The sequence below is a fragment of the Triturus cristatus genome, chromosome 4_1 (genome assembly GCF_964204655.1).
Source record: "Triturus cristatus chromosome 4_1, aTriCri1.1, whole genome shotgun sequence".
In the NCBI taxonomy this organism is placed as follows: Eukaryota; Metazoa; Chordata; class Amphibia; order Caudata; family Salamandridae; genus Triturus; species Triturus cristatus.
In genome coordinates, this window is record NC_140585.1 from 145,637,196 (window position 1) to 145,656,074 (window position 18,879).

General features: G+C 56.2%; 8 non-coding genes across 8 annotated transcripts; all 8 read left to right on the forward strand.

The window, feature by feature from the left end:
- Positions 1-1,114: 1,114 nt before the first annotated feature.
- On the forward strand, positions 1,115-1,186 carry TRNAE-CUC (transfer RNA glutamic acid (anticodon CUC)). The gene has a single exon. It is a non-coding gene; the product is annotated as a tRNA-Glu (tRNA).
- A 1,698-nt stretch (positions 1,187-2,884) lies between these two features.
- TRNAD-GUC (transfer RNA aspartic acid (anticodon GUC)) lies at positions 2,885-2,956 on the forward strand. Its single transcript has one exon. It is a non-coding gene; the product is annotated as a tRNA-Asp (tRNA).
- A 2,604-nt stretch (positions 2,957-5,560) lies between these two features.
- TRNAE-CUC (transfer RNA glutamic acid (anticodon CUC)) lies at positions 5,561-5,632 on the forward strand. Its single transcript has one exon. It is a non-coding gene; the product is annotated as a tRNA-Glu (tRNA).
- Positions 5,633-7,330: 1,698 nt separating this feature from the next.
- On the forward strand, positions 7,331-7,402 carry TRNAD-GUC (transfer RNA aspartic acid (anticodon GUC)). The gene has a single exon. It is a non-coding gene; the product is annotated as a tRNA-Asp (tRNA).
- A 2,760-nt stretch (positions 7,403-10,162) lies between these two features.
- TRNAE-CUC (transfer RNA glutamic acid (anticodon CUC)) lies at positions 10,163-10,234 on the forward strand. Its single transcript has one exon. It is a non-coding gene; the product is annotated as a tRNA-Glu (tRNA).
- Positions 10,235-11,940: 1,706 nt separating this feature from the next.
- Positions 11,941-12,012, forward strand: TRNAD-GUC (transfer RNA aspartic acid (anticodon GUC)). Its single transcript has one exon. It is a non-coding gene; the product is annotated as a tRNA-Asp (tRNA).
- A 2,761-nt stretch (positions 12,013-14,773) lies between these two features.
- TRNAE-CUC (transfer RNA glutamic acid (anticodon CUC)) lies at positions 14,774-14,845 on the forward strand. The gene has a single exon. It is a non-coding gene; the product is annotated as a tRNA-Glu (tRNA).
- A 1,698-nt stretch (positions 14,846-16,543) lies between these two features.
- On the forward strand, positions 16,544-16,615 carry TRNAD-GUC (transfer RNA aspartic acid (anticodon GUC)). The gene has a single exon. It is a non-coding gene; the product is annotated as a tRNA-Asp (tRNA).
- The last annotated feature ends 2,264 nt before the right edge of the window (positions 16,616-18,879 follow it).

Here is an 18,879-nt window from a genome sequence, read left to right on the forward strand (position 1 = left end):
GCACTGACCCCCCGCTGGTGCCCTGAGTAGAGGTGCTGACACCCCGCTGGGGCCCTGAGAAGAGGCACTGACCCCCCCCCCCCGCTGGTGCTCTGAGGAGAGGCACTGCCCTCCCTCTGGTGCTCTGAGAGGAGGAGCTGACCCCCGCTGGTGCCCTGAGAAGAGGCGCTTACCTCCTGCTGGTGCCCTGAGTAGAGGCGCTGACCTCCCGCTGGTGCCATGAGAAAAGGGACTGCCCTCCTTCAGGGGTACCTGAGAAGAGGTGCTGATCCCCGCTAGTGCCCTGAGAAGAGGCGCTGACCTCCAGCTGGTGCCCTGAGAAGAGGCGCTGACCTCCCGCTGGTGCCCTGAGAAGAGGCGCTGACCTCCAGCTGGTGCCCTGAGAAGAGGCGCTGCCCTCCTGCAAGGGCCCCTGAGAAGAGGCGCTGACCCCCCGCTAGTGCCCTGAGAAGAGGCACTGACCTCCAGCTGGTGCCCTGAGAAGAGGCGCTGCCCTCCTGCAAAGGCCCCTGAGAAGAGGCGCTGACCCCCCCGCTAGTGCCCTGAGAAGAGGCGCTGACCTCCAGCTGGTGCCCTGAGAAGAGGCGCTGCCCTCCTGCAAGGGCCCCTGAGAAGAGGCGCTGACCCCCCGCTAGTGCCCTGAGAAGAGGTGCTGACCTCCAGCTGGTGCCCTGAGAAGAGGCGCTGACCTCCCGCTGGTGCCCTGAGAAGAGGCGCTGACCTCCCACTGGTGCCCTGAGAAGAGGAGCTGACCTAGAACAGTGACTGGTATTTTTCTGGATGGTTAATTGGTTCTTGCTGTTTTTGCTCTCCAGTTAGTTGTGTGTTATGAAGGTCCCATGCGTCTTCCAGGGATGGAAACTGTCCCGAGATCTGAGTCTATTTAACGTTCAGTAGATTGCTTTGTTGGGGGTGTGCCTGAAAGCAGTGTTTTTTTTGTGTGTCCCATGATGTTTTCCAAAGTGTAGTAAAGACTAGCTTGCCAGTGTTAGGTTGATGTGTGTGTGTTTTCCTGCTTACTTTAGTTGATGCACAAAACCCTGTGACAGCAGCACAGGCGGCCTCACCCTGGTGGTATGTCTTGGAGCAGGTGCTGCTCCAGAGCACCCAGTGCTCCCTGGTGGTCTAGTGGTTAGGATTCGGCGCTCTCACCGCCGCGGCCCGGGTTCGATTCCCGGTCAGGGAAGGGACTCTTTTTTTCTCCCCACGGTATACTTCTAGTTTTTTTTCATCCTATCTAAACACATTTTTTAAGGTTTTACATCGCAAATCTTTTATTACATACATTTCTTCTTTACTTGACCTGCCACCTGCTAATAACAACGTCACCTTTCAGGCACACAGACAAAACACTGATAGAAAACTGAATGCTGGTCATCAAAGCTTGTTCTTCACAAAGGATGGGTTACCGCTTGGAAGAAGCACTGGCAAATCCAGGAGGCCTGTTTCTAGGGGTCTCCAGCTCTATGAAGAATCCAGTTTCAAGACAACATTGAAAGGGAGAGATTCGCTTCTGGAGCTTGCTACACTATAGCTTCGGAGATGGCAGCTTGCCAAATTGTTGACAGGCTCGAGCCAATTGTCAGAATGCCAGTATTCTGCGACCCACCTAGTTTGATGGATATCTGCTGGTTGGGTGGAAGGAAGCAAAGAGGAGGTGGGGGCTTATAGTATTAACGTGAAGCCAGATAGGGAGATGGGGAAGAGCAGCATTGGAGGGGGAGAGCAACACGGGCGGGCGGGATACTGCTCACCAAGCCCGGATTTACGCAGGATGGGCGGAGTCCCTCAGTCTCTCTGTCCAGCGGGGGCTCTCTCTTTACCCGTATGGCCAGTCCGGCCCTGGTGCCGTCATGTCTCCCAAAGGGCGTCTCTAGCCCGTCACTCTGGAGTCTGTATCCTCCGGGTGAGGTCTCCTATTCTTCTAGCTAGGGGCTGGAGAGAAGGGAGGTGGTTGGTCTGGGGCGCCAGTCATAGTCGCCCTTGAGAGGCGTTTCTAAGGTAGTTTGTAAGTGTGTCTGGACAGGTTGCTCTAAGGTGCGCAAAGTGATGTCTTAGCATTTGAAAGAAGCATTGAGAAAGGCAGGTGGCCTGTTTGTTTTCCTTTGCTGGCTTTGTGCAGGGAAGGAAAGTCTCCATTGTAGGGTTTGGCGCTTTATGAAGGCCTTGAGCTGCTGTTTAGAGACAGAGTGCTGCCTAGGCGGCTGGGCACGCTGCTCACACCTCATGCCATATAGCGCCTTGTCATCCCTACATCACCGAGCCTTCGATAGCTCAGTTGGTAGAGCGGAGGACTGTAGTGGGGAAGCTGACATCCTTAGGTCGCTGGTTCAAATCCGGCTCGAAGGAATTTTGCAAAGTCTTCACTTTTTTCCTCTGCTTCACAATTCAAAGCGCCTCTTTCTCAGACACTCGCACACCTGGGCTTTTCCTGCCTCCTCTCTTCTCCTTTACAAGCCAGCTTTCTCCTTTGGCGCAGGCGGGCGGGTGGGCGGGTGGGAGGGAGCGTCTCCCTCCCCACTCCCTGTGTGCAGCCCCCGCTGCAATCCTCCAGCATCAGAGAGAGCCAGGGGCCCCTGGGCTGAAGATCCAGGCCGGGGCCGTCAGAAGCAGCCGTGGGAGCTGGTTGCTGTGACTCTGGCATCAGGTGATGCTGCTGAGAGCGCTGCTGAGAGTGTCTGCTAGGAGGTGAGAAGGATCTTGTGAGGCAGGAGTGTGTTTGTGTGTGTATTGTGTGAGGGAGTGTGTGTGTGTTTATTGAGCCTGTGGGCCCCTGTGTTGGTGTGAAGGAGTTGATAAATGGCACAAATTCATAGCATATGAGGATGGACAGGCGGGTTTTCAGCCACATGAGGAGCGGCTCAGCGAGACCAGGTGCAGCTGTTCCTCGTTAGTATAGTGGTCAGTATCCCCGCCTGTCACGCGGGAGACCGGGGTTCAATTCCCCGACGGGGAGGATTCCATCGCATTTTTTAAAGCATGACAACTCTACCTTTATTTAGAATTTCATCTAGAATGTGGCGCTTTCCACTCATGACATCATCTGATTTACTAATGCGGTCTCATAACTTTTACGATCAATCACGGGCAATTTTTAAGTGGGACACTTTTTGCGAAGGATGTCTGCCTTTTCGTTTTAACCTTCTGTGTACTTAATTGAAAAAAGAAACGTGCACGAAGCCTTGTTATTTACATCAAAATCAAAGGACTACATGATCAATCATATGCGTTGAAGCCTGTTGTTTTTTCAAGAGACATAAATGAAATGATGGATCGCGCTCTGAATGAGGAATTATTTTTTATGACGTTGAAGCGTTTTATTTATCTTTGTTTCGGTCTAATGTTTTAGGGCTTACAGGCACATTGTGAAAGTGAAAGTTCCACTGGCCTGCACGTGCACTCCCCACCATCCTCGTCAGAGATCTTATATTGCCTAGGTCCAGCATGAGTACCACATTCCTTTCAGGCTATTGCAGTGTATTCTGCTACTTGTAGTTTCTAACACTCTAAACTGAGGGCGAGGGGAGCCAGCATCCAAAGCAACACCCTGGTCTGGATGAAGCGCTCATGCTCAGATCTGGGCTTACTTGAGAGCTTTGACGAGGCCTTGGACGAGCTGCAGGCATCCCCCAGAAGGTCTGCTGCCCTCCTACAGGGGTCCCTGAGAAGAGGAGCAGACCCCCGCTGGTGCCCTGAGAAGAGGCACTGACCCCCCGCTGGTGCCCTGAGTAGAGGCGCTGACACCCCGCTGGTGCCCTGAGGAGAGGCACTGCCCTCCCTCTGGTGCCCTGAGAGGAGGAGCTGACCCCCGCTGGTGCCCTGAGAAGAGGCGCTTACCTCCTGCTGGTGCCCTGAGTAGAGGCGCTGACCTCCCGCTGGTGCCATGAGAAAAGGGACTGCCCTCCTTCAGGGGTACCTGAGAAGAGGTGCTGATTCCCCGCTAGTGCCCTGAGAAGTGGCGCTGACCTCCAGCTGGTGCCCTGAGAAGAGGCGCTGCCCTCCTGCAAGGGCCCCTGAGAAGAGGCGCTGACCTCCAGCTGGTGCCATGAGAATAGGCGCTGCCCTCCTGCAAGGGCCCCTGAGAAGAGGCGCTGCCCCCCCCCGCTAGTGCCCTGAGAAGAGGCGCTGACCTCCAGCTGGTGCCCTGAGAAGAGGCGCTGACCTCCAGCTGGTGCCCTGAGAAGAGGCGCTGCCCTCCTGCAAGGGCCCCTGAGAAGAGGCGCTGACCTCCAGCTGATGCCCTGAGAAGAGGCGCTGCCCTCCTGCAAGGGCCCCTGAGAAGAGGTGCTGACCCCCCCGCTAGTGCCCTGAGAAGAGGCGCTGACCTCCAGCTGGTGCCCTGAGAAGAGGTGCTGACCTCCCGCTGGTGCCCTGAGAAGAGGTGCTGACCTCCCGCTGGTGCCCTAAGAAGAGGCGCTGACCTCCTGCTGGTGCCCTGAGAAGAGGCACTGACCCCCCGCTGGTGCCCTGAGTAGAGGTGCTGACACCCCGCTGGGGCCCTGAGAAGAGGCACTGACCCCCCCCCCCCCGCTGGTGCTCTGAGGAGAGGCACTGCCCTCCCTCTGGTGCTCTGAGAGGAGGAGCTGACCCCCGCTGGTGCCCTGAGAAGAGGCGCTTATCTCCTGCTGGTGCCCTGAGTAGAGGCGCTGACCTCCCGCTGGTGCCATGAGAAAAGGGACTGCCCTCCTTCAGGGGTACCTGAGAAGAGGTGCTGATCCCCGCTAGTGCCCTGAGAAGAGGCGCTGACCTCCAGCTGGTGCCCTGAGAAGAGGCGCTGACCTCCCGCTGGTGCCCTGAGAAGAGGCGCTGACCTCCAGCTGGTGCCCTGAGAAGAGGCGCTGCCCTCCTGCAAGGGCCCCTGAGAAGAGGCGCTGACCCCCCGCTAGTGCCCTGAGAAGAGGCACTGACCTCCAGCTGGTGCCCTGAGAAGAGGCGCTGCCCTCCTGCAAAGGCCCCTGAGAAGAGGCGCTGACCCCCCCGCTAGTGCCCTGAGAAGAGGCGCTGACCTCCAGCTGGTGCCCTGAGAAGAGGCGCTGCCCTCCTGCAAGGGCCCCTGAGAAGAGGCGCTGACCCCCCGCTAGTGCCCTGAGAAGAGGTGCTGACCTCCAGCTGGTGCCCTGAGAAGAGGCGCTGACCTCCCGCTGGTGCCCTGAGAAGAGGCGCTGACCTCCCGCTGGTGCCCTGAGAAGAGGAGCTGACCTAGAACAGTGACTGGTATTTTTCTGGATGGTTAATTGGTTCTTGCTGTTTTTGCTCTCCAGTTAGTTGTGTGTTATGAAGGTCCCATGCGTCTTCCAGGGATGGAAACTGTCCCGAGATCTGAGTCTATTTAACGTTCAGTAGATTGCTTTGTTGGGGGTGTGCCTGAAAGCAGTGTTTTTTTTGTGTGTCCCATGATGTTTTCCAAAGTGTAGTAAAGACTAGCTTGCCAGTGTTAGGTTGATGTGTGTGTGTTTTCCTGCTTACTTTAGTTGATGCACAAAACCCTGTGACAGCAGCACAGGCGGCCTCACCCTGGTGGTATGTCTTGGAGCAGGTGCTGCTCCAGAGCACCCAGTGCTCCCTGGTGGTCTAGTGGTTAGGATTCGGCGCTCTCACCGCCGCGGCCCGGGTTCGATTCCCGGTCAGGGAAGGGACTCTTTTTTTCTCCCCACGGTATACTTCTAGTTTTTTTTCATCCTATCTAAACACATTTTTTAAGGTTTTACATCGCAAATCTTTTATTACATACATTTCTTCTTTACTTGACCTGCCACCTGCTAATAACAACGTCACCTTTCAGGCACACAGACAAAACACTGATAGAAAACTGAATGCTGGTCATCAAAGCTTGTTCTTCACAAAGGATGGGTTACCGCTTGGAAGAAGCACTGGCAAATCCAGGAGGCCTGTTTCTAGGGGTCTCCAGCTCTATGAAGAATCCAGTTTCAAGACAACATTGAAAGGGAGAGATTCGCTTCTGGAGCTTGCTACACTATAGCTTCGGAGATGGCAGCTTGCCAAATTGTTGACAGGCTCGAGCCAATTGTCAGAATGCCAGTATTCTGCGACCCACCTAGTTTGATGGATATCTGCTGGTTGGGTGGAAGGAAGCAAAGAGGAGGTGGGGGCTTATAGTATTAACGTGAAGCCAGATAGGGAGATGGGGAAGAGCAGCATTGGAGGGGGAGAGCAACACGGGCGGGCGGGATACTGCTCACCAAGCCCGGATTTACGCAGGATGGGCGGAGTCCCTCAGTCTCTCTGTCCAGCGGGGGCTCTCTCTTTACCCGTATGGCCAGTCCGGCCCTGGTGCCGTCATGTCTCCCAAAGGGCGTCTCTAGCCTGTCACTCTGGAGTCTGTATCCTCCGGGTGAGGTCTCCTATTCTTCTAGCTAGGGGCTGGAGAGAAGGGAGGTGGTTGGTCTGGGGCGCCAGTCATAGTCGCCCTTGAGAGGCGTTTCTAAGGTAGTTTGTAAGTGTGTCTGGACAGGTTGCTCTAAGGTGCGCAAAGTGATGTCTTAGCATTTGAAAGAAGCATTGAGAAAGGCAGGTGGCCTGTTTGTTTTCCTTTGCTGGCTTTGTGCAGGGAAGGAAAGTCTCCATTGTAGGGTTTGGCGCTTTATGAAGGCCTTGAGCTGCTGTTTAGAGACAGAGTGCTGCCTAGGCGGCTGGGCACGCTGCTCACACCTCATGCCATATAGCGCCTTGTCATCCCTACATCACCGAGCCTTCGATAGCTCAGTTGGTAGAGCGGAGGACTGTAGTGGGGAAGCTGATATCCTTAGGTCGCTGGTTCAAATCCGGCTCGAAGGAATTTTGCAAAGTCTTCACTTTTTTCCTCTGCTTCACAATTCAAAGCGCCTCTTTCTCAGACACTCGCACACCTGGGCTTTTCCTGCCTCCTCTCTTCTCCTTTACAAGCCAGCTTTCTCCTTTGGCGCAGGCGGGCGGGTGGGCGGGTGGGAGGGAGCGTCTCCCTCCCCACTCCCTGTGTGCAGCCCCCGCTGCAATCCTCCAGCATCAGAGAGAGCCAGGGGCCCCTGGGCTGAAGATCCAGGCCGGGGCCGTCAGAAGCAGCCGTGGGAGCTGGTTGCTGTGACTCTGGCATCAGGTGATGCTGCTGAGAGCGCTGCTGAGAGTGTCTGCTAGGAGGTGAGAAGGATCTTGTGAGGCAGGAGTGTGTTTGTGTGTGTATTGTGTGAGGGAGTGTGTGTGTGTTTATTGAGCCTGTGGGCCCCTGTGTTGGTGTGAAGGAGTTGATAAATGGCACAAATTCGTAGCATATGAGGATGGACAGGAGGGTTTTCAGCCACATAAGGAGCGGCTCAGCGAGACCAGGTGCAGCTGTTCCTCGTTAGTATAGTGGTCAGTATCCCCGCCTGTCACGCGGGAGACCGGGGTTCAATTCCCCGACGGGGAGGATTCCATCGCATTTTTTAAAGCATGACAACTCTACCTTTATTTAGAATTTCATCTAGAATGTGGCGCTTTCCACTCATGACATCATCTGATTTACTAATGCGGTCTCATAACTTTTACGATCAATCACGGGCAATTTTTAAGTGAGACACTTTTTGCGAAGGATGTCTGCCTTTTCGTTTTAAGCTTCTGTGTACTTAATTGAAAAAAGAAACGTGCACGAAGCCTTGTTATTTACATCAAAATCAAAGGACTACATGATCAATCATATGCGTTGAAGCCTGTTGTTTTTTCAAGAGACATAAATGAAATGATGGATCGCGCTCTGAATGAGGAATTATTTTTTATGACGTTGAAGCGTTTTATTTATCTTTGTTTCGGTCTAATGTTTTAGGGCCTACAGGCACATTGTGAAAGTGAAAGTTCCCCTGGCCTGCACGTGCACTCCCCACCATCCTCGTCAGAGATCTTATATTGCCTAGGTCCAGCATGAGTACCAAATTCCTTTCAGGCTATTGCAGTGTATTCTGCTACTTGTAGTTTCTAACACTCTAAACTGAGGGCGAGGGGAGCCAGCATCCAAAGCAACACCCTGGTCTGGGTGAAGCGCTCATGCTCAGATCTGGGCTTACTTGAGAGCTTTGACGAGGCCTTGGACGAGCTGCAGGCATCCCCCAGAAGGTCTGCTGCCCTCCTACAGGGGTCCCTGAGAAGAGGAGCAGACCCCCGCTGGTGCCCTGAGAAGAGGCACTGACCCCCCGCTGGTGCCCTGAGTAGAGGCGCTGACACCCCGCTGGTGCCCTGAGGAGAGGCACTACCCTCCCTCTGGTGCCCTGAGAGGAGGAGCTGACCCCCGCTGGTGCCCTGAGAAGAGGCACTGACACCCCGCTGGTGCCCTGAGGAGAGGCACTGCCCTCCCTCTGGTGCCCTGAGAGGAGGAGCTGACCCCCGCTGGTGCCCTGAGAAGAGGCGCTTACCTCCTGCTGGTGCCCTGAGTAGAGGCGCTGACCTCCCGCTGGTGCCATGAGAAAAGGGACTGCCCTCCTTCAGGGGTACCTGAGAAGAGGTGCTGATTCCCCGCTAGTGCCCTGAGAAGTGGCGCTGACCTCCAGCTGGTGCCCTGAGGAGAGGCGCTGCCCTCCTGCAAGGGCCCCTGAGAAGAGGCGCTGACCTTCAGCTGGTGCCATGAGAATAGGCGCTGCCCTCCTGCAAGGGCCCCTGAGAAGAGTCGCTGACCCCCCCCGCTAGTGCCCTGAGAAGAGGCGCTGACCTCCAGCTGGTGCCCTGAGAAGAGGCGCTGACCTCCAGCTGGTGCCCTGAGAAGAGGCGCTGCCCTCCTGCAAAGGCCCCTGAGAAGAGGCGCTGACCTCCAGCTGGTGCCCTGAGAAGAGGCGCTGCCCTCCTGCAAGGGCCCCTGAGAAGAGGCGCTGACCCCCCCGCTAGTGCCCTGAGAAGAGGTGCTGACCTCCAGCTGGTGCCCTGAGAAGAGGTGCTGACCTCCCGCTGGTGCCCTGAGAAGAGGTGCTGACCTCCCGCTGGTGCCCTGAGAAGAGGCGCTGACCTCCTGCTGGTGTCCTGAGAAGAGGCACTGACCCCCCGCTGGTGCCCTGAGTAGAGGTGCTGACACCCCGCTGGGGCCCTGAGAAGAGGCACTGACCCCCCCCCCGCTGGTGCTCTGAGGAGAGGCACTGCCCTCCCTCTGGTGCTCTGAGAGGAGGAGCTGACCCCCGCTGGTGCCCTGAGAAGAGGCGCTTACCTCCTGCTGGTGCCCTGAGTAGAGGCGCTGACCTCCCGCTGGTGCCATGAGAAAAGGGACTGCCCTCCTTCAGGGGTACCTGAGAAGAGGTGCTGATCCCCGCTAGTGCCCTGAGAAGAGGCGCTGACCTCCAGCTGGTGCCCTGAGAAGAGGCGCTGACCTCCCGCTGGTGCCCTGAGAAGAGGCGCTGACCTCCAGCTGGTGCCCTGAGAAGAGGCGCTGCCCTCCTGCAAGGGCCCCTGAGAAGAGGCGCTGACCCCCCGCTAGTGCCCTGAGAAGAGGCACTGACCTCCAGCTGGTGCCCTGAGAAGAGGCGCTGCCCTCCTGCAAAGGCCCCTGAGAAGAGGCGCTGACCCCCCCGCTAGTGCCCTGAGAAGAGGCGCTGACCTCCAGCTGGTGCCCTGAGAAGAGGCGCTGACCTCCCGCTGGTGCCCTGAGAAGAGGCGCTGACCTCCAGCTGGTGCCCTGAGAAGAGGCGCTGCCCTCCTGCAAGGGCCCCTGAGAAGAGGCGCTGACCCCCCGCTAGTGCCCTGAGAAGAGGTGCTGACCTCCAGCTGGTGCCCTGAGAAGAGGCGCTGACCTCCCGCTGGTGCCCTGAGAAGAGGCGCTGACCTCCCGCTGGTGCCCTGAGAAGAGGAGCTGACCTAGAACAGTGACTGGTATTTTTCTGGATGGTTAATTGGTTCTTGCTGTTTTTGCTCTCCAGTTAGTTGTGTGTTATGAAGGTCCCATGCGTCTTCCAGGGATGGAAACTGTCCCGAGATCTGAGTCTATTTAACGTTCAGTAGATTGCTTTGTTGGGGGTGTGCCTGAAAGCAGTGTTTTTTTTGTGTGTCCCATGATGTTTTCCAAAGTGTAGTAAAGACAAGCTTGCCAGTGTTAGGTTGATGTGTGTGTGTTTTCCTGCTTACTTTAGTTGATGCACAAAACCCTGTGACAGCAGCACAGGCGGCCTCACCCTGGTGGTATGTCTTGGAGCAGGTGCTGCTCCAGAGCACCCAGTGCTCCCTGGTGGTCTAGTGGTTAGGATTCGGCGCTCTCACCGCCGCGGCCCGGGTTCGATTCCCGGTCAGGGAAGGGACTCTTTTTTTCTCCCCACGGTATACTTCTAGTTTTTTTTCATCCTATCTAAACACATTTTTTAAGGTTCTACATCGCAAATCTTTTATTACATACATTTCTTCTTTACTTGACCTGCCACCTGCTAATAACAACGTCACCTTTCAGGCACACAGACAAAACACTGATAGAAAACTGAATGCTGGTCATCAAAGCTTGTTCTTCACAAAGGATGGGTTACCGCTTGGAAGAAGCACTGGCAAATCCAGGAGGCCTGTTTCTAGGGGTCTCCAGCTCTATGAAGAATCCAGTTTCAAGACAACATTGAAAGGGAGAGATTCGCTTCTGGAGCTTGCTACACTATAGCTTCGGAGATGGCAGCTTGCCAAATTGTTGACAGGCTCGAGCCAATTGTCAGAATGCCAGTATTCTGCGACCCACCTAGTTTGATGGATATCTGCTGGTTGGGTGGAAGGAAGCAAAGAGGAGGTGGGGGCTTATAGTATTAACGTGAAGCCAGATAGGGAGATGGGGAAGAGCAGCATTGGAGGGGGAGAGCAACACGGGCGGGCGGGATACTGCTCACCAAGCCCGGATTTACGCAGGATGGGCGGAGTCCCTCAGTCTCTCTGTCCAGCGGGGGCTCTCTCTTTACCCGTATGGCCAGTCCGGCCCTGGTGCCGTCATGTCTCCCAAAGGGCGTCTCTAGCCTGTCACTCTGGAGTCTGTATCCTCCGGGTGAGGTCTCCTATTCTTCTAGCTAGGGGCTGGAGAGAAGGGAGGTGGTTGGTCTGGGGCGCCAGTCATAGTCGCCCTTGAGAGGCGTTTCTAAGGTAGTTTGTAAGTGTGTCTGGACAGGTTGCTCTAAGGTGCGCAAAGTGATGTCTTAGCATTTGAAAGAAGCATTGAGAAAGGCAGGTGGCCTGTTTGTTTTCCTTTGCTGGCTTTGTGCAGGGAAGGAAAGTCTCCATTGTAGGGTTTGGCGCTTTATGAAGGCCTTGAGCTGCTGTTTAGAGACAGAGTGCTGCCTAGGCGGCTGGGCACGCTGCTCACACCTCATGCCATATAGCGCCTTGTCATCCCTACATCACCGAGCCTTCGATAGCTCAGTTGGTAGAGCGGAGGACTGTAGTGGGGAAGCTGATATCCTTAGGTCGCTGGTTCAAATCCGGCTCGAAGGAATTTTGCAAAGTCTTCACTTTTTTCCTCTGCTTCACAATTCAAAGCGCCTCTTTCTCAGACACTCGCACACCTGGGCTTTTCCTGCCTCCTCTCTTCTCCTTTACAAGCCAGCTTTCTCCTTTGGCGCAGGCGGGCGGGTGGGCGGGTGGGCGGGTGGGAGGGAGCGTCTCCCTCCCCACTCCCTGTGTGCAGCCCCCGCTGCAATCCTCCAGCATCAGAGAGAGCCAGGGGCCCCTGGGCTGAAGATCCAGGCCGGGGCCGTCAGAAGCAGCCGTGGGAGCTGGTTGCTGTGACTCTGGCATCAGGTGATGCTGCTGAGAGCGCTGCTGAGAGTGTCTGCTAGGAGGTGAGAAGGATCTTGTGAGGCAGGAGTGTGTTTGTGTGTGTATTGTGTGAGGGAGTGTGTGTGTGTTTATTGAGCCTGTGGGCCCCTGTGTTGGTGTGAAGGAGTTGATAAATGGCACAAATTAGTAGCATATGAGGATGGACAGGAGGGTTTTCAGCCACATAAGGAGCGGCTCAGCGAGACCAGGTGCAGCTGTTCCTCGTTAGTATAGTGGTCAGTATCCCCGCCTGTCACGCGGGAGACCGGGGTTCAATTCCCCGACGGGGAGGATTCCATCGCATTTTTTAAAGCATGACAACTCTACCTTTATTTAGAATTTCATCTAGAATGTGGCGCTTTCCACTCATGACATCATCTGATTTACTAATGCGGTCTCATAACTTTTACGATCAATCACGGGCAATTTTTAAGTGAGACACTTTTTGCGAAGGATGTCTGCCTTTTCGTTTTAAGCTTCTGTGTACTTAATTGAAAAAAGAAACGTGCACGAAGCCTTGTTATTTACATCAAAATCAAAGGACTACATGATCAATCATATGCGTTGAAGCCTGTTGTTTTTTCAAGAGACATAAATGAAATGATGGATCGCGCTCTGAATGAGGAATTATTTTTTATGACGTTGAAGCGTTTTATTTATCTTTGTTTCGGTCTAATGTTTTAGGGCCTACAGGCACATTGTGAAAGTGAAAGTTCCCCTGGCCTGCACGTGCACTCCCCACCATCCTCGTCAGAGATCTTATATTGCCTAGGTCCAGCATGAGTACCAAATTCCTTTCAGGCTATTGCAGTGTATTCTGCTACTTGTAGTTTCTAACACTCTAAACTGAGGGCGAGGGGAGCCAGCATCCAAAGCAACACCCTGGTCTGGGTGAAGCGCTCATGCTCAGATCTGGGCTTACTTGAGAGCTTTGACGAGGCCTTGGACGAGCTGCAGGCATCCCCCAGAAGGTCTGCTGCCCTCCTACAGGGGTCCCTGAGAAGAGGAGCAGACCCCCGCTGGTGCCCTGAGAAGAGGCACTGACCCCCCGCTGGTGCCCTGAGTAGAGGCGCTGACACCCCGCTGGTGCCCTGAGGAGAGGCACTACCCTCCCTCTGGTGCCCTGAGAGGAGGAGCTGACCCCCGCTGGTGCCCTGAGAAGAGGCACTGACACCCCGCTGGTGCCCTGAGGAGAGGCACTGCCCTCCCTCTGGTGCCCTGAGAGGAGGAGCTGACCCCCGCTGGTGCCCTGAGAAGAGGCGCTTACCTCCTGCTGGTGCCCTGAGTAGAGGCGCTGACCTCCCGCTGGTGCCATGAGAAAAGGGACTGCCCTCCTTCAGGGGTACCTGAGAAGAGGTGCTGATTCCCCGCTAGTGCCCTGAGAAGTGGCGCTGACCTCCAGCTGGTGCCCTGAGGAGAGGCGCTGCCCTCCTGCAAGGGCCCCTGAGAAGAGGCGCTGACCTTCAGCTGGTGCCATGAGAATAGGCGCTGCCCTCCTGCAAGGGCCCCTGAGAAGAGTCGCTGACCCCCCCCGCTAGTGCCCTGAGAAGAGGCGCTGACCTCCAGCTGGTGCCCTGAGAAGAGGCGCTGACCTCCAGCTGGTGCCCTGAGAAGAGGCGCTGCCCTCCTGCAAAGGCCCCTGAGAAGAGGCGCTGACCTCCAGCTGGTGCCCTGAGAAGAGGCGCTGCCCTCCTGCAAGGGCCCCTGAGAAGAGGCGCTGACCCCCCCGCTAGTGCCCTGAGAAGAGGTGCTGACCTCCAGCTGGTGCCCTGAGAAGAGGTGCTGACCTCCCGCTGGTGCCCTGAGAAGAGGTGCTGACCTCCCGCTGGTGCCCTGAGAAGAGGCGCTGACCTCCTGCTGGTGTCCTGAGAAGAGGCACTGACCCCCCGCTGGTGCCCTGAGTAGAGGTGCTGACACCCCGCTGGGGCCCTGAGAAGAGGCACTGACCCCCCCCCCCGCTGGTGCTCTGAGGAGAGGCACTGCCCTCCCTCTGGTGCTCTGAGAGGAGGAGCTGACCCCCGCTGGTGCCCTGAGAAGAGGCGCTTACCTCCTGCTGGTGCCCTGAGTAGAGGCGCTGACCTCCCGCTGGTGCCATGAGAAAAGGGACTGCCCTCCTTCAGGGGTACCTGAGAAGAGGTGCTGATCCCCGCTAGTGCCCTGAGAAGAGGCGCTGACCTCCAGCTGGTGCCCTGAGAAGAGGCGCTGACCTCCCGCTGGTGCCCTGAGAAGAGGCGCTGACCTCCAGCTGGTGCCCTGAGAAGAGGCGCTGCCCTCCTGCAAGGGCCCCTGAGAAGAGGCGCTGACCCCCCGCTAGTGCCCTGAGAAGAGGCACTGACCTCCAGCTGGTGCCCTGAGAAGAGGCGCTGCCCTCCTGCAAAGGCCCCTGAGAAGAGGCGCTGACCCCCCCGCTAGTGCCCTGAGAAGAGGCGCTGACCTCCAGCTGGTGCCCTGAGAAGAGGCGCTGACCTCCCGCTGGTGCCCTGAGAAGAGGCGCTGACCTCCAGCTGGTGCCCTGAGAAGAGGCACTGCCCTCCTGCAAGGGCCCCTGAGAAGAGGCGCTGACCCCCCGCTAGTGCCCTGAGAAGAGGTGCTGACCTCCAGCTGGTGCCCTGAGAAGAGGCGCTGACCTCCCGCTGGTGCCCTGAGAAGAGGCGCTGACCTCCCGCTGGTGCCCTGAGAAGAGGAGCTGACCTAGAACAGTGACTGGTATTTTTCTGGATGGTTAATTGGTTCTTGCTGTTTTTGCTCTCCAGTTAGTTGTGTGTTATGAAGGTCCCATGCGTCTTCCAGGGATGGAAACTGTCCCGAGATCTGAGTCTATTTAACGTTCAGTAGATTGCTTTGTTGGGGGTGTGCCTGAAAGCAGTGTTTTTTTTGTGTGTCCCATGATGTTTTCCAAAGTGTAGTAAAGACAAGCTTGCCAGTGTTAGGTTGATGTGTGTGTGTTTTCCTGCTTACTTTAGTTGATGCACAAAACCCTGTGACAGCAGCACAGGCGGCCTCACCCTGGTGGTATGTCTTGGAGCAGGTGCTGCTCCAGAGCACCCAGTGCTCCCTGGTGGTCTAGTGGTTAGGATTCGGCGCTCTCACCGCCGCGGCCCGGGTTCGATTCCCGGTCAGGGAAGGGACTCTTTTTTTCTCCCCACGGTATACTTCTAGTTTTTTTTCATCCTATCTAAACACATTTTTTAAGGTTCTACATCGCAAATCTTTTATTACATACATTTCTTCTTTACTTGACCTGCCACCTGCTAATAACAACGTCACCTTTCAGGCACACAGACAAAACACTGATAGAAAACTGAATGCTGGTCATCAAAGCTTGTTCTTCACAAAGGATGGGTTACCGCTTGGAAGAAGCACTGGCAAATCCAGGAGGCCTGTTTCTAGGGGTCTCCAGCTCTATGAAGAATCCAGTTTCAAGACAACATTGAAAGGGAGAGATTCGCTTCTGGAGCTTGCTACACTATAGCTTCGGAGATGGCAGCTTGCCAAATTGTTGACAGGCTCGAGCCAATTGTCAGAATGCCAGTATTCTGCGACCCACCTAGTTTGATGGATATCTGCTGGTTGGGTGGAAGGAAGCAAAGAGGAGGTGGGGGCTTATAGTATTAACGTGAAGCCAGATAGGGAGATGGGGAAGAGCAGCATTGGAGGGGGAGAGCAACACGGGCGGGCGGGATACTGCTCACCAAGCCCGGATTTACGCAGGATGGGCGGAGTCCCTCAGTCTCTCTGTCCAGCGGGGGCTCTCTCTTTACCCGTATGGCCAGTCCGGCCCTGGTGCCGTCATGTCTCCCAAAGGGCGTCTCTAGCCCGTCACTCTGGAGTCTGTATCCTCCGGGTGAGGTCTCCTATTCTTCTAGCTAGGGGCTGGAGAGAAGGGAGGTGGTTGGTCTGGGGCGCCAGTCATAGTCGCCCTTGAGAGGCGTTTCTAAGGTAGTTTGTAAGTGTGTCTGGACAGGTTGCTCTAAGGTGCGCAAAGTGATGTCTTAGCATTTGAAAGAAGCATTGAGAAAGGCAGGTGGCCTGTTTGTTTTCCTTTGCTGGCTTTGTGCAGGGAAGGAAAGTCTCCATTGTAGGGTTTGGCGCTTTATGAAGGCCTTGAGCTGCTGTTTAGAGACAGAGTGCTGCCTAGGCGGCTGGGCACGCTGCTCACACCTCATGCCATATAGCGCCTTGTCATCCCTACATCACCGAGCCTTCGATAGCTCAGTTGGTAGAGCGGAGGACTGTAGTGGGGAAGCTGATATCCTTAGGTCGCTGGTTCAAATCCGGCTCGAAGGAATTTTGCAAAGTCTTCACTTTTTTCCTCTGCTTCACAATTCAAAGCGCCTCTTTCTCAGACACTCGCACACCTGGGCTTTTCCTGCCTCCTCTCTTCTCCTTTACAAGCCAGCTTTCTCCTTTGGCGCAGGCGGGCGGGTGGGCGGGTGGGAGGGAGCGTCTCCCTCCCCACTCCCTGTGTGCAGCCCCCGCTGCAATCCTCCAGCATCAGAGAGAGCCAGGGGCCCCTGGGCTGAAGATCCAGGCCGGGGCCGTCAGAAGCAGCCGTGGGAGCTGGTTGCTGTGACTCTGGCATCAGGTGATGCTGCTGAGAGCGCTGCTGAGAGTGTCTGCTAGGAGGTGAGAAGGATCTTGTGAGGCAGGAGTGTGTTTGTGTGTGTATTGTGTGAGGGAGTGTGTGTGTGTTTATTGAGCCTGTGGGCCCCTGTGTTGGTGTGAAGGAGTTGATAAATGGCACAAATTAGTAGCATATGAGGATGGACAGGAGGGTTTTCAGCCACATAAGGAGCGGCTCAGCGAGACCAGGTGCAGCTGTTCCTCGTTAGTATAGTGGTCAGTATCCCCGCCTGTCACGCGGGAGACCGGGGTTCAATTCCCCGACGGGGAGGATTCCATCGCATTTTTTAAAGCATGACAACTCTACCTTTATTTAGAATTTCATCTAGAATGTGGCGCTTTCCACTCATGACATCATCTGATTTACTAATGCGGTCTCATAACTTTTACGATCAATCACGGGCAATTTTTAAGTGAGACACTTTTTGCGAAGGATGTCTGCCTTTTCGTTTTAAGCTTCTGTGTACTTAATTGAAAAAAGAAACGTGCACGAAGCCTTGTTATTTACATCAAAATCAAAGGACTACATGATCAATCATATGCGTTGAAGCCTGTTGTTTTTTCAAGAGACATAAATGAAATGATGGATCGCGCTCTGAATGAGGAATTATTTTTTATGACGTTGAAGCGTTTTATTTATCTTTGTTTCGGTCTAATGTTTTAGGGCCTACAGGCACATTGTGAAAGTGAAAGTTCCCCTGGCCTGCACGTGCACTCCCCACCATCCTCGTCAGAGATCTTATATTGCCTAGGTCCAGCATGAGTACCAAATTCCTTTCAGGCTATTGCAGTGTATTCTGCTACTTGTAGTTTCTAACACTCTAAACTGAGGGCGAGGGGAGCCAGCATCCAAAGCAACACCCTGGTCTGGGTGAAGCGCTCATGCTCAGATCTGGGCTTACTTGAGAGCTTTGACGAGGCCTTGGACGAGCTGCAGGCATCCCCCAGAAGGTCTGCTGCCCTCCTACAGGGGTCCCTGAGAAGAGGAGCAGACCCCCGCTGGTGCCCTGAGAAGAGGCACTGACCCCCCGCTGGTGCCCTGAGTAGAGGCGCTGACACCCCGCTGGTGCCCTGAGGAGAGGCACTGACACCCCGCTGGTGCCCTGAGGAGAGGCACTGCCCTCCCTCTGGTGCCCTGAGAGGAGGAGCTGACCCCCGCTGGTGCCCTGAGAAGAGGCGCTTACCTCCTGCTGGTGCCCTGAGTAGAGGCGCTGACCTCCCGCTGGTGCCATGAGAAAAGGGACTGCCCTCCTTCAGGGGTACCTGAGAAGAGGTGCTGATTCCCCGCTAGTGCCCTGAGAAGTGGCGCTGACCTCCAGCTGGTGCCCTGAGAAGAGGCGCTGCCCTCCTGCAAGGGCCCCTGAGAAGAGGCGCTGACCTTCAGCTGGTGCCATGAGAATAGGCGCTGCCCTCCTGCAAGGGCCCCTGAGAAGAGTCGCTGACCCCCCCCGCTAGTGCCCTGAGAAGAGGCGCTGACCTCCAGCTGGTGCCCTGAGAAGAGGCGCTGACCTCCAGCTGGTGCCCTGAGAAGAGGCGCTGCCCTCCTGCAAAGGCCCCTGAGAAGAGGCGCTGACCTCCAGCTGGTGCCCTGAGAAGAGGCGCTGCCCTCCTGCAAGGGCCCCTGAGAAGAGGCGCTGACCCCCCCGCTAGTGCCCTGAGAAGAGGTGCTGACCTCCAGCTGGTGCCCTGAGAAGAGGTGCTGACCTCCCGCTGGTGCCCTGAGAAGAGGTGCTGACCTCCCGCTGGTGCCCTGAGAAGAGGCGCTGACCTCCTGCTGGTGTCCTGAGAAGAGGCACTGACCCCCCGCTGGTGCCCTGAGTAGAGGTGCTGACACCCCGCTGGGGCCCTGAGAAGAGGCACTGACCCCCCCCCCCGCTGGTGCTCTGAGGAGAGGCACTGCCCTCCCTCTGGTGCTCTGAGAGGAGGAGCTGACCCCCGCTGGTGCCCTGAGAAGAGGCGCTTACCTCCTGCTGGTGCCCTGAGTAGAGGCGCTGACCTCCCGCTGGTGCCATGAGAAAAGGGACTGCCCTCCTTCAGGGGTACCTGAGAAGAGGTGCTGATCCCCGCTAGTGCCCTGAGAAGAGGCGCTGACCTCCAGCTGGTGCCCTGAGAAGAGGCGCTGACCTCCCGCTGGTGCCCTGAGAAGAGGCGCTGACCTCCAGCTGGTGCCCTGAGAAGAGGCGCTGCCCTCCTGCAAGGGCCCCTGAGAAGAGGCGCTGACCCCCCGCTAGTGCCCTGAGAAGAGGCACTGACCTCCAGCTGGTGCCCTGAGAAGAGGCGCTGCCCTCCTGCAAAGGCCCCTGAGAAGAGGCGCTGACCCCCCCGCTAGTGCCCTGAGAAGAGGCGCTGACCTCCAGCTGGTGCCCTGAGAAGAGGCGCTGACCTCCCGCTGGTGCCCTGAGAAGAGGCGCTGACCTCCAGCTGGTGCCCTGAGAAGAGGCGCTGCCCTCCTGCAAGGGCCCCTGAGAAGAGGCGCTGACCCCCCGCTAGTGCCCTGAGAAGAGGTGCTGACCTCCAGCTGGTGCCCTGAGAAGA